Here is a 13183-nt window from a genome sequence, read left to right on the forward strand (position 1 = left end):
ACTCTAACCTAGTCTACGTTAGTCTAGTCTAGTGTTCTACTCTGTCACATTTCACATGCTCTCCCTGTCTCTCCATATTTTTTCCTCTCATTCTCACCCTTATCCCCCCGTTCTTTTACATCTTAATTATAACTTCCCATCAATGTAATAATCTCTAAATTCTGTAGGCCCTACTTATATCTCAACTTTCCCCTCCTAGCTACTTTACCTAGCCTTAATTTCTTTTCTTCAAAGTTGATCTAATGCTTAATCCTGTTATGTGTTTACCTAACTCCCTTCCTTCTGCTAACCATTTTAGCTAAAATCTAAGTATCCTTCATGTTATACCTGGTTGCTTATCTTCCAATAGTCTTTGATTCTATGTTAGTATGAAAGTTACGTAGTAGTAATACCAAACAAATCTGGTCATTCTCCCAGTTAATGTCCTACTAAAGGAATTATGCAGAGGTTATGCCAGGCACCTGGAGCTCCAGATATGAAGACATATTTTCTGAACTAAACATTCTATTCTTCCTCATCCAAACTCCACCTTAAGGGTACAAGTCCTTCAACTAAAGGAATATAGCTGATAAAAAATAAGCTAAGCAAAGAAGTAATGCCAAATATATAATTCCCAATGCACTAATTAAAGAAACATGGGGAAAAAAGACAACATAACTCCTTCAAGAATTATTAGTCATGCAGCAATGACATCTAGTAAGAGTGAGTTAGATGTAATAGTACACAAAGACTTTAAAATAATGATTCTAAACACTTTGAAAGACACAAGTGGCCAAAGAAAATGAGGAAATGATGATATGGAAGAAGGATTCAACAAAAATAAATAAATATTAAATAAAAAACAGTACACAATGCTGGATATAAAAATCATAGTAAGTAAAATAAAATAGTAAATAACATAAGCTAAAAAACAGTAAGTAAAATTAAATTTTAAAAATGTCTCAGCAGTAGAATCGACCAAGAGGGAAGACAGAATGCTGAGTTGGAAGACAACATAAAGAGACTAGAACAATCTAACAAGAACAATGAAAAAACAATAATAGTGAGAATCCCAAGATGTATGAGGCCCCTGAAAAGACCGAATTTATAAGTTGTAAGCATAGGAAGAGAAGAAACTTATTCTATGGGTATAGAAAACATTTTCAAAAGAATCATGATAGAAAATATGACCAGAGTTAGGAAAAGAGATGCCAATCCAGATAGATAAGGAATTGGAGCAGAAAAGAACTTCTTCTCATCATAGTCTCATTAGAACATTATATAAATAGGACAAAGAAAGCAGCAAGAGAGAAACACCAAGTCACATATAAAATCCCATTAGAATAACAGTAGATTAGTCAACTAGAAATTTAAAAGTCAGAAAATCTTGGAATGGTATATTTTAAGCTCTGATTCCAGGGTACTATGTGCAATGAAGGTAATGATCATAATTGAAGGAAAAAATAAAAACTTTTGTGATAAAAATAGACTAAATAAATGTATGACTCCTAAGCAGCCTCTACAGAAAATACTTAAAGAAATCCTACAGACTTAAGAGAAACAGAGATACCTCCATGAGGATACAGAAAGGACTAAGCCACAAGAGAATGGTATTAAGCAATGCAGGAAATGAAAGTGAAAATAGCACTACAAAATCAGCTGAATTGTGGGAACCAACACACAACTTCCAACAACCCTGAATATTAATGGTCTCAGTTCTCCAATCTGAAGACACAGCCTAATTAGATTGGATCAAAAAGCACGTATCATGTACTTGTTGACTCCAAAAAAACACACCATGTCACCAAAGTACTACCTTATGATGAAAGAATGGAAAATGTTATTCCAAGCAAACGGACCTACAAACAAGAATATAGTGCTGCCATAATGTCTGCTAAAATATACTTCAACCAAAACTACCGAGAAAAGGTAAAGAAAACAACTTCATACTTATTAATGGAAAAAAAATCAATCAAGAGAACATTACCATTCTACACATATAGCCCAATTATATGCAATTTCATAAAATAAGTAATACCAGAGATAAAGTAACAGATTAACTCTAAAATACCCTATTCTCACCAATTGACAGGTTATTCTCCACAAAATAATTAATGAAATAATAAAGAAAGAAAGAAGTGACTGAATTAAATAAAAATCATAGATCAAATGGACGTGGCAGATATCTACAGAATATTCCATCCAAATACTGCATAATACCTATTATATATTAGGATACAAATCAAGTATAATAAATACAAGGAATGTTAAGCAATTTCCTGTATTCCTCCTGACCTTGGTACATTAAGACTACAACAAGAAAAACTCTAGAATGCACACAGATTTATGGAGATTAAGTAATATACTACTTAAAATTGAGTGACTCCTTGGAGAAATAAAAAAAAAAATACACCATTAGTAAAATTAAATAAAAATAGGAATACAATATATCAAAACTAATGGGAGAGAAGTTCTTAGCTCTACCGGGGCTCACAGAGACTGAACCACCAACTAAACACCATGCATGGACTAGCCCTAGGCCCCCTAAACATATGGGGCTGATGGGAAGCTCAGTCTTCATGAGGGCCACCTAGCAATTAGAGCAGGGTCTTTCTCTGACATGGACACTGTGGTCTGCTTTTGGATCACTTTTCCCTGCCTGGACTGCCTTGTTTGATCTTAGGGGAAGAGGATAGGCTTAATCCTGATGAAACTTGATGGGCAGAGATGGATTGTGGGGGGGGGCGCTCCCCTTTTCTGAGAAGATGGTAAGGGAGAAAAAGGGGAAGAGGGTAGGAGGTAGGAATGGGAGAAGGGGAGGGAGGGGTTGTGATAGGGATATAAAGTGATTAAATAAAATAATTAAATTAAAATCAATTGGGGCTTTTGTTCTTTATTTTGTTTTGTTTTTAACATCTTTTTTCTTAAAAAGAGAAAGCACATGAAGTTGGATTGATAGGTGGGGGAAATCTGGAAGGGTTTGTGAGATGAAAAATGTGATTAAATATGTTTAAAAAATTTAGGACCTTGCATGGACTGGACCTATGCCCCCTACAAAATATAGTTGATGACCAGCTCAGGACTTATGGGAGTCCCCTAGTAAGGGGAGTGGGGACTCTCTCTGACATGGAGTCTCTTACCAGAGTTTCAATCACTTCCTTCTGGCAGGACTGCCTTCCCAGTCTACAGGGGAAGAGGACACACAAGTCCTGATAGACTTGAAGAGCTAGTGTGGATTTGAAAGAGGAAGCCTCTCCTCTTCTGAGGAATCGGGGAGGGGGATGTGAGATAGAGAGGTAGGGTGGGAGTGGGAGGTGAGGCGGGATAGGGTACAACTAAGATGTAAAGTGAATAAATAAACACATTTTTAAAAATTAAATGTAAGTGAAATGAAGTGAATGAAAGGCAAAGAAAGAAAGGAAGGAAAAAAGGAGGAATGAAGGAAGAAAGAAGGAAGGAAAATAAGAGAAACCAAGGCTATATCAAATGAATAAATGAATGATGAACTTAAAATTGTGGAAAATGAAGAAGCCAAAGCCCAAGAAGCAGAGAAAAGAAGTCATTAAGAGCAGGGCAGAAATTCCAGAACTGGAAAACAAAATAAGTAAGACAAAGATTGGAGAAAGTGAAGAGTTGCTTCTTTGAAAAGATAAACAAGATTGGCAAGGCCTTATCCAAACAAAGCAAAGAGGAGAAAAGACTCAAACAATTACATCAGCAACAAAAAGGGGGCCACTACAACAATTCCCAATTAAACATGTGAGTTGCAAAATCTAAAAGAAGCTGGTAAATTTTTAGATGCAAAAGAATTGCCAAAATTAATCCAAGATGAGATAAAATTTTGAACAGATCACTAACATGCTGTGAGATTGATAAAACAAACAATAACAACAAGAACAAAACACAGAAAAGAACAAAGAAAACCCCAAGAAAAACATCAAACCAGAAATCTCAAGTGTTCCCTAGCAAAAAAAAGGTAAGCCAAGTTATCTTCAAATATCTCCACTTTTTTTCCAAAGTTAAAAATTACCAAAAACAAAATGAAGAAGAATACCAAATAAAATTTCTCTCAATACATCCTCTTTATTTTTATGTTTCCAGTTTTCTCCTGAAAATAACAAGCTGCGCTCTGCTGGCTCAGGACCTGTGCTTTCGGTGAACCCTGCGTGGCACTTTTGGCAGGAGCTCCCTCAGTGGCTCTCACCCTTCAGTTCCTGCCACTGTGACTAAGGCTTGTCCTGGACACTAACATCACATGTAATGTTTGGGGTCTTAAGATACTGGGTGATCAGCCCTTATGTTGGTTTTCCAATGGAGACGACAGAGTTCCTTCCATCCCAAGAATAAGTGTATTTTTCCGGACTTGCCTCTCAGTTGGTCAATTATTTTGGAGTTTGTGATAGACAGGCCATAGCAAAACACAGAATTAGATCTCGGAGGAAAAGGGCTAAGTCCTAGCAAATTAGCAAAGATTCTGAAAGCAGAAACAAATCAAATTTCTATAACTAAATATTCTGAAAAGAAACTAAATGACTAACCTTAATCCAAATGCTTCAGAAGCAAAATATAAATAGAATCCAAGCTGAATATTGTCTCAACTACCAGCTCAAAACAAACCCGTAGATCATCCACACAAGAAAGGAAAGTCCATCCTATGGAAAGAACTCACTAACACCCACCCAATGAGGCAACACTGGGTGTGAGAGGTTCATGCTAGCACCTGGCACAGATGCACATTACTTCTGCAGTGAGGTGGAGCATCCTTGGGGCCCCATGCTGTGTGCCCAGAGTTGCTGATACAGAAACATAGAGGCATTTTATTCCAGATCCAAATGTGCATGGCCATGCCCCCAAAACACAAACTTAGTGGATGTGCTCAGAGTGTCATGCTCCAAATATAGCTTGTCCAGTGTGGCAGCCGTTTCATGAATTATTTGTAGTAACAGAACAAAAGAAAGTCATAAATCATGTCACCTTCTCAAGTACTCCTGTAAAAAAAAAATCAGGTTGTTGCAGCAAAATGGAGAAATCTCTGGATAGACCCTGGGTAGTGTCTGAGGGCACCCTAAGTCTATGGTGGGCTGGTGGAAGCAATTAATTTTCTTAGCACATTACCAAATTGTTCCACCTGAGAGTCACAAGGAAGACAATGAATGTCGAGTTTTTAAATTACTTTATCTCTTTTTAAATAGCAGTAATGAAATTATCAAAAGCAGCTTACAGCATAGGGACAGTTTTAGTCAAGTACACTTTATGACCTACGTATACATATACAGCTACTAATGCTACTGATTCTAATGAATGATCAGTTCGTTGAGGCCACACAACAGGACTGCACGGCTGCTAGTGTCTTCTCTCTGTTCAGGCAATGGACTGAGCCCAAGAAGTTAATCAATCTTCCCACGATCACACCTAAGCAAGTGGTAGAGCCTGGCTTCTAATCAAGGCCTTGTGGTTGAAGAATGGACACAGTTTAGCTGCTCCAAATACCTTCTCACTACTGTAGTGTGACCTGGACACAGGAGTTCAGCAGATAAGAAGCATCAGTATTGGCTAGTAGCTCATTGCAGAGGTAGAGTCTCAGGCCCCACAGAATCATGTGTACACATAATGAAAGGCTATTAAGGAGACTAAAGACAGCCTAAGATAATTGTGCTCTGGACCTCCCATTCCAAGCTCTCCACAATCTCAGATGTTATAATCAGTCATTAATCTATTCAGCTTTTTGAATTCTTAACACAGGTATGGCTTTTAGGTGGCTTTGGAAACTCAATTCATAAAATTATACTTATTATAATATGACTACATTAATTATTTCACAAAAGGTACACCTAATCTATAATATGTAACTGATTCTGCTGTTTTCCTCTAGGTATAAAGATGAATTTGTACCATTTTTTTCTTACCACAATTTGAGGGATATATATCACATAAGGAAGATGTTGTCTATAGTAATACACCTTTGAGAATGATTGGGAAGGAATACACACAATCCACTCAAAGAAAACTTGGAGGTCATCAAAATCTGGGCTCGCAGACTCAGGACCAGGCTTAATAGGCATGTACATTTGTTACTGTAAATTGTGAGATACACATATCACTGAAATTCCGAGTTGAAAAACCAGAAATCCTGAAATTGAAGTCATCTCTCCACATACCCACATTTCTAATTAGGGGAACAATTTTTTAACAAAAGAATTTTTCAAACTCATCATTTTATAACATTTTTAAGAGTTCAACTTTCTTAGGAAACTCAAAGAATTCAAAAGTCTGTATTTTATTTCCTTATGAATTATTCATAAAGTATGGACTATGAAGAAGGTACCAATTTCACCTCCTGGATCCTGTTATTAATGCCCTGTGGTCACAATCTCTGTGGCATCACATCAGAAAACCACTCCTGGCTCTCACAGTACATTTTATTGAATGTACAATTCTTTTGTATAGAAGGCAGAAAACATAAATTATTAAAGCAAGATACAAACTTAAATGAGATGGACAGAGTGTGATTTTACAGAAGTGTCGCTAGATGGCAGCATGTTAAAACAAAGCATAAAACTGAGCCATCTCCCTTGTAGCCTTCCCTCAGAGGGTTCCATTAATTTACAAATAAGAGTAGATGGCTAGAGATTGAAAGAGAAGGAGGAAAAGGAGGAGGAGGAGGAGGAGGAGGAAAGGAGGAACAGGAGGAGGAGGAAGAAGAGCAGGAGGAGAAGGAGGAAGAACAGGAGGAGGAGGAAGAGAAAGAGGAAAGAAGATCTCAAAGCTCGCTTGCCTAGCTTATACAATTTTTAAAAAATCACATTTCATTCAACATATTTTTAATTCACATTTACCATAGGTGGTTATTAATGCCGCTTCTATGTTGCTGCTGTGGAGCAAAATGATGACGTGTCTCATCAAATCTTCTGTCACCAACTTGGAAGAGAGCTCTCTGACTTCAGTTATGTTGTTCAATGCTTAAGTATCTTGACATAATCCCATGGAATATAGTTGTATTCGGCCAGCACAACACCTTTCTTTCTAGCCATCCTTGAATAATTCTAGCCGTTTATTTCTCAAACAATGCAAATTCTTCCAGTCTGCCTTTTTTGTCCCTAGTGAACTTTGTAAGCCACAGATTTGAACAACACCCCTCTCTCCCTCCGAAAACGTCTGTTGCAGTAGTCGCTGCTGTTGCTCTTGAGCCCTAAACTGGTCTTTTCTAGTTGTCCTGTTGCTCCTTCCGTTTAGTTTATATTTTCTCCTTGATACCCTTTCCTTTTCCTCCTCATTTTGCAGAACAGAGAGCCCCTCAAAGTTCAGGGGTTGTAAACCTCACCCTGAGATTCATATGTTAAAGACATTTGGAGGCACAGTGATTGGGTAGTAAATACTAGCTAAAGTCACAGTGCGCCACCTGGTGGCATTACTGAGTATGAAAAAGGAAAGTGAAGGACCATACAGTTTGGTCCTTGCTCTGCTTCCCAAGTGTCTTGCTCTACTAGGATATGATGAACTGCAGAAAGGCAGTTCCCCAAAATCCCAGGGCTCTCTCTTGGATGTCTTAACCTTTAGAACCTCAAGCTAAACGAAACAGCGTTCCTTTTTTAATTGTCCAGTCTATCCTATGCAGTTCCAGCCGCAGGAAACAGGGGCCTGGATGGCTCAGATTATGTTCACAAGGTAACTTCTAAGACTAGACCCAATTCCCAATACTTCCTACCTATTTATATATTGTAATCCAAATTTCCAATATTGTTGTTTTATACACTGATACAATAAGTAAAACTATTGTTGAACAATTAAGCAAACAAATAAACAAATAAAATCATACGTTTGCCAATAGGCTCTCATCTGATGTTGAATTTTCCTCATTGAATAGTTTTTATTCACACTCAAAAACTTAGCAGTGCAATTCAGCTAAACTTGAGATGCAAAAACTGTAGTAAGAGCACAGAGATCTTGGGATATTGCAAGCAGACGGGAAGCCGGGAGCTCCACAGAGCTGCAGAAGGAACGTTCTAGTGGTTAAGATGCATGCACATGGAAAGTATCAAAACTGCCCATAGTCCAATGTCATCCTCCTTCTGAGTTTGCCACTCCTGGGCTCAAAGACCTTCATGGCTTCCAGGATGCTTGTATCATCTTTCTTTCTCCCAAAGACCACAGGCTTGTCACCCAACCTATTCAGTCTTGGCAGTGAGATCAAAATCTAGGAGTCGTTTGTGTTTGTTTCAACATTAGATCTGTATGTTTTAGGATGAAGTTCCCAACCTCAAATTACTTGCTACTGATGGACTTTCAGCCAGTGCCATTGTTGAATATGCACCTTGGTGCATACATTCTGAAATAATTTTGAGGGTATGGGGGGGTGAACCATTATAAACAGTTCATTTTTCTCCAGAGATCAAGAAAAGGAAAGTTTTTTGCTATCTTTGGAATTCTGCCTGAAAACAGCTCAAAAATGACGTGGTGCAAGGGCTCCTTGTCCACTCACAAAGATGTCAATGAACATGGTTGGCCATGGCTTCCAATAAGTGGATGGAGGGGATAGAAGCCTCTGAAAAGCTCAATGTTGAATTTTAAAAGACTCTTTGAGATTTGTTCTAGGTGAGTTTTACTATGTGCTATTACTCTGAGGACATATTTTATTTTATTTTTTTAAAAATATTTTATTTAATTTTAATTTATGTCCGTTGGTGTGGGAGTGTCAGATGTTGGAGTTACAGACAGTTGTAAGCTGCCATGTGGGTGCTGGGAATTGAACCCAGGTCCTTTGGAAGAGCAGGCAGTGCTCTTAACCACTGAGCCATCTCTCCAGCCCGACATATTTTTAAATGGAGTATTTTAGATAAAAATAGCAGTTCAAATTGTTCCAAATTACTCTCAAGTAAATAAGAAACACTTGGTTTTTTTAAAAAATTACCTTTAACATAGAACTAATAATTGTTCTGATCAGTGGAGTCAAAATGTAGCACGGGTTTAATGTTGACACCTCCAGGAGAAGGGAAAACACTGTCTCTTCAGAAGTTATTAAATGAAATATAGAATGAGATAACGGAAGGGGGTTAAGAATACTCTAAATTTTGGTACTTTTCGAAGTTTTGCAATATGCTGACTTTTTACTATTATTTGTTTTTTTTTTTTCCTTCCCTCAAGAAAGCCCTATGAATTATGCAGAACATGATACAAGACAGGTGTTTACATCAATACTCGGGGCTAGTAATCACCAGGTGTGTATTGTATGCTCATAACAATTGTCAAAATCACAAATGAGGTGGGCAAACAACTACTGTACCAAGCCAGCTGAATTCCAACTTAGATATGTGGTCTTCTCGTCCTTGTCAGCACACATAAAGGTGACTCTATCCATTGATAAAACCAGTCTGTGAATGTTCCTTGAAAGGTGGTGGCCCAGACTCCATTGAATGAGGCCAGTCTATCTCTCCAGTGCCATTAAGACTTTACTAGGTGTGCCTGGAGTCTCCCCTGTTCTTTAGAGGCTATTGGTAAGTTTGATTTCTTATCAGACAGCTTAATAAAGTCTTCGAGAGTTCTGAACACTCTTCTTAGCTCGACTCCAAATCCAGATAATACTGTACCCTTAATTAGGACAATATTCCTATAAGAAAAATGTGTGATGGGGAATTTTGTTTTAAAATGTATAAGAAACTTTCTGTGTATATTTATATGCATATGCATGCCTGTAAACATGCTGCTTAATTTTGTAGGGAAATACAGACATACGGTGAATTAACAATAACAGACTGGCTAGGTAACTCTGATGTTGGGGGGTTGCAGTGAGGTTTGCAGTTAAAGATCTACTGAATTTCTAGAGAGAGGCAGGAATGGAGTAGAGGGTAGAGGGTAATAAGGTTTCTTGTCATAATCTTAGAACACTTTCTTCCCAAATTACTCACTTGTTAAGAGTCACAGTCATACATGGATTCCAAGTTAAAAACAAAAACAAATATCAAGATTTGGCTGGATGTGGTGGCACATGTCTTTAATCCAGGTACTCAGAACTTGCTGTAAATTAGAAGCCAGCCTGGTACATATTGAGTTTCTAGCCAGCCAGTGTTACATGATGAAACTCTATGTCAAAAATAGATAGATAGATAGATAGATAGATAGATAGATAGATAGATAGATAGATAGATAATAGATAGATAGATAATAGATAGATTAATAGATAGATGATAGATAGATAGATAGATAGATGATAGATAGATAGATGATGATAGATAGATAGATTGATAGATAGATGATAGATAGATAGATAGATAGATAGATGATAGATAGCAAACAACCAGCAGATCTCTAAGAAGGGCTCCTATTGCCCCACCATCCCTGGGAATTAAAAGAACTGTTTCTTTTATTCATATCAACTTTACCAATACTGTCAAATGTCCTCACTCTTTTTGTTTTCATTTTCTTTCGCTATCTAGTTATGGGCGAGATTTAGTCTTACTTTCTATATGAAGCCCGTTTTGTACCGTGTCAGTAACTCTGTGGGTCTCAATTCTTTCCAAAGAGTACCTAAAGCTGTTTACTCTACTGTAGTATAGGGTGTAAGGCTTTCTGGTACAGAAACAGCTCAATGGGAACAGCAATTCTTCAGCATTAAAGCAGAAGGGGAAGCAATTAGTCTGAAGGTATGAGACATAGTTTTTTCTCAGGCAAGTATAGAAATAGCTTTTAGAAGTCAAGTTGCATTGTAAGATAACTCAGCATGCAAGTTTTCTTTATGCAGATCATTGCTAGCCAAGGTTGTATTAGACCTCAGGCTTTTCTAAGTAATACAGAAGATGAAAACTACAAATAGTGTGCATTATCGAAAATAAATCCCAAAATCTCTTATCCCAGAAGACAGCTGCCTGACGATGAATTCGAAATGCTCATATTGAAGGTTGGCAGCAAACTGAAACAGAATGAAAGCTGGGATTATGTCCCAAATAGTTACCCTGAGATTGACGTCTGATGGTTTAAAAAGAAATATTTTAATACATAAGTGCATAGTTACTGTGTAACACTTACTCTACTCACTACATTGATTCCACAGTTCCCTTTGTCCCAGATCTATCGATTGATGGTGCTTAAACAATGTGTTTGCAGAGGAGACAACAGTTCCTGATAAAGTGAACATTGCTCTGTGACTTGCTTGTCCCAGAGAGCTTAACTTTAAAGATAAGAAATCCAGTAAGAAATTGTTTTGAATTCAGAGAGAGAGAGAGAGAGAGGGAGAGAGAGAGAGAGAGTCATGACATGAAAATCAAAGCGATTAGAAACAGTGCTTCAGCCAGTATGATGATCACGATTTTAATGCCAGCACTTGGGAGACTGATGCAGACAAATTGTAAGTTTGAGGCCAACCTAGCAACAACCCATTTCTACAAAAAGTATTTTTTTCTTTGACATCTGAATGAGATTGGAATGGCTGTTTCTACCATCTGCTTTTCATACTCTGATTTGTCGGTAAGGATATGTATAAAAAAATAGTTGACCTGTGCAAATTGAAACAAGACAGCACGAGTATTTTTCATTAGAATCAAGCTGCTCTCACTCCTGGTTGATTTAATGAGATGCATTAGTGCATTTGTTTTGTTTTGTTTTGTTTCCTTTGTCAGTATTCAGTAGGAAAATGCTGTTTGTCTCTATACCCTGCCTAAATGAGTTCTCAAAAGAGAGTATAGTTTCCCCACTTGGTCTTCTCTCTAGTTTCCCCTTTAATGCCAATCATCATGGAAGTGAGAGGTCAAGTGAGAGATGAGAGAACTTAGGTTCTTAAGTGTGCTGTGCACCCACTTGCAAGGAAGTGTCTGTGAACTCCCTGCTGCAAATTTGTCAAAGGTTTTGTCAATCTCAACCAGTCCTATAGCGGCTTGCACATTTTTTTACTAGACACCACATAAAGCACTAAAGAAATGCAGGTGCACCGAATATGTAGCCACCATCCAGAGCTGTTGTTGAATATCCACCAGGAGAGGTGGTGGAGCCACGTATTAAGATCTTTCTTCATGAGTTGGTGATTGTGATTCCCAGGGTCTGAGACGTATTTCTGAATGCTGGCATTGATCAGACCCTTACCTGTGATGGTCTCTATTTCTTAACCTTAGAAACTGGGAGTAATCTAAAACTCAAGGAAAGAGACAATAATAAAAGATAATTCTTTATTTTTTACTTTGCCTTTCATAAATGTAGGCATAAATTCTTTGCCACTTCAGGATTAATTTGAGTGAATAGAAAGAGCTAGTCTAGTGGAAAGAAATCATCCATGCCATCCATTGAAAACATAGCTTTGGTTTCCTCTGTGAGTAGACTCCAACACCAATCTTAATTACCTGCTTAAGTGGGCAGGGCAAGTGCTTTTACAGAATCTGCTCTCTCATCTGATCCATGAGGAAAGCTCACTGAGTTTTCTTGAAATCTGAAGCACTGTACTAGGTAGCGAGCACCTGAACCATAGTACATTACCAGAAGTAGATGCTGCTATTCTTTTCCCACTTATAGGATGCATAATTTTCTAGTGATAGTCATCTTTTTAGTCTTGTTGCTAAAAAGGAAACACTGAGTCTGGACTATCTCAGTGATAGAGTATTCAGGCAGCATGAGACCTTGGATTCACTTCCCAACATACAAATCTGGAAATGAAAATGGATGGAAGGGATTAAAGGGCATGTTTCTAGTGATATTTAATGAAATGTAATGTTTCTATTTAGAATGAGTAAAGAAAATAACTGCTACTTCGAGAGTAAGACTAACAGACTTGGAGGACCAGAAAAACAAATTAATTCAGAGGCTTTGAAGCACACCATAATTTTCAGGTGGAAACCTCGTTTTCACAATTTTTATCACTTATCCTCCCTAATTAATGATCTTCTTCAGTGCTGGGCATAGAATCTTAGAACACAGGCATTCAAGACCTGAACTCTACCACTGGCTACACTTCCACTTAACTCATTTTAAAATTTAATCCCATTTGTACAACACCAGGAAAATAGATTCAGTGGCCCCCATTCCCTTGCACAATCTTAGACCTGTCTGACAAAGGACCAGCAGGAAAAAAAAAAAAAAAGCGTGTTTGATTTATTTCAGATATCTTAAGTGGGGAAAATAGCTTAAGGTAATTTTCATGCTTCATTTAGTTCATTTAATTTTTAATGAGCTAAATGGAGTCCCCTGGACTTGAAAAGGATCTCAGATTTAACGAAAGTATACAGAT

The 13183-nt window shown here is 37.6% G+C and overlaps 1 protein-coding gene across 1 annotated transcript in view; it reads right to left on the reverse strand.

The window, feature by feature from the left end:
- The window catches only part of Kynu (kynureninase), a 118550-nt gene that overhangs the window by 49482 nt on the left and 55885 nt on the right, over positions 1-13183 (reverse strand). The gene's annotated exons all lie outside the window — the stretch shown is intronic.

The sequence above is a fragment of the Acomys russatus genome, chromosome 24 (genome assembly GCF_903995435.1).
Source record: "Acomys russatus chromosome 24, mAcoRus1.1, whole genome shotgun sequence".
NCBI classification, from domain to species: Eukaryota; Metazoa; Chordata; class Mammalia; order Rodentia; family Muridae; genus Acomys; species Acomys russatus.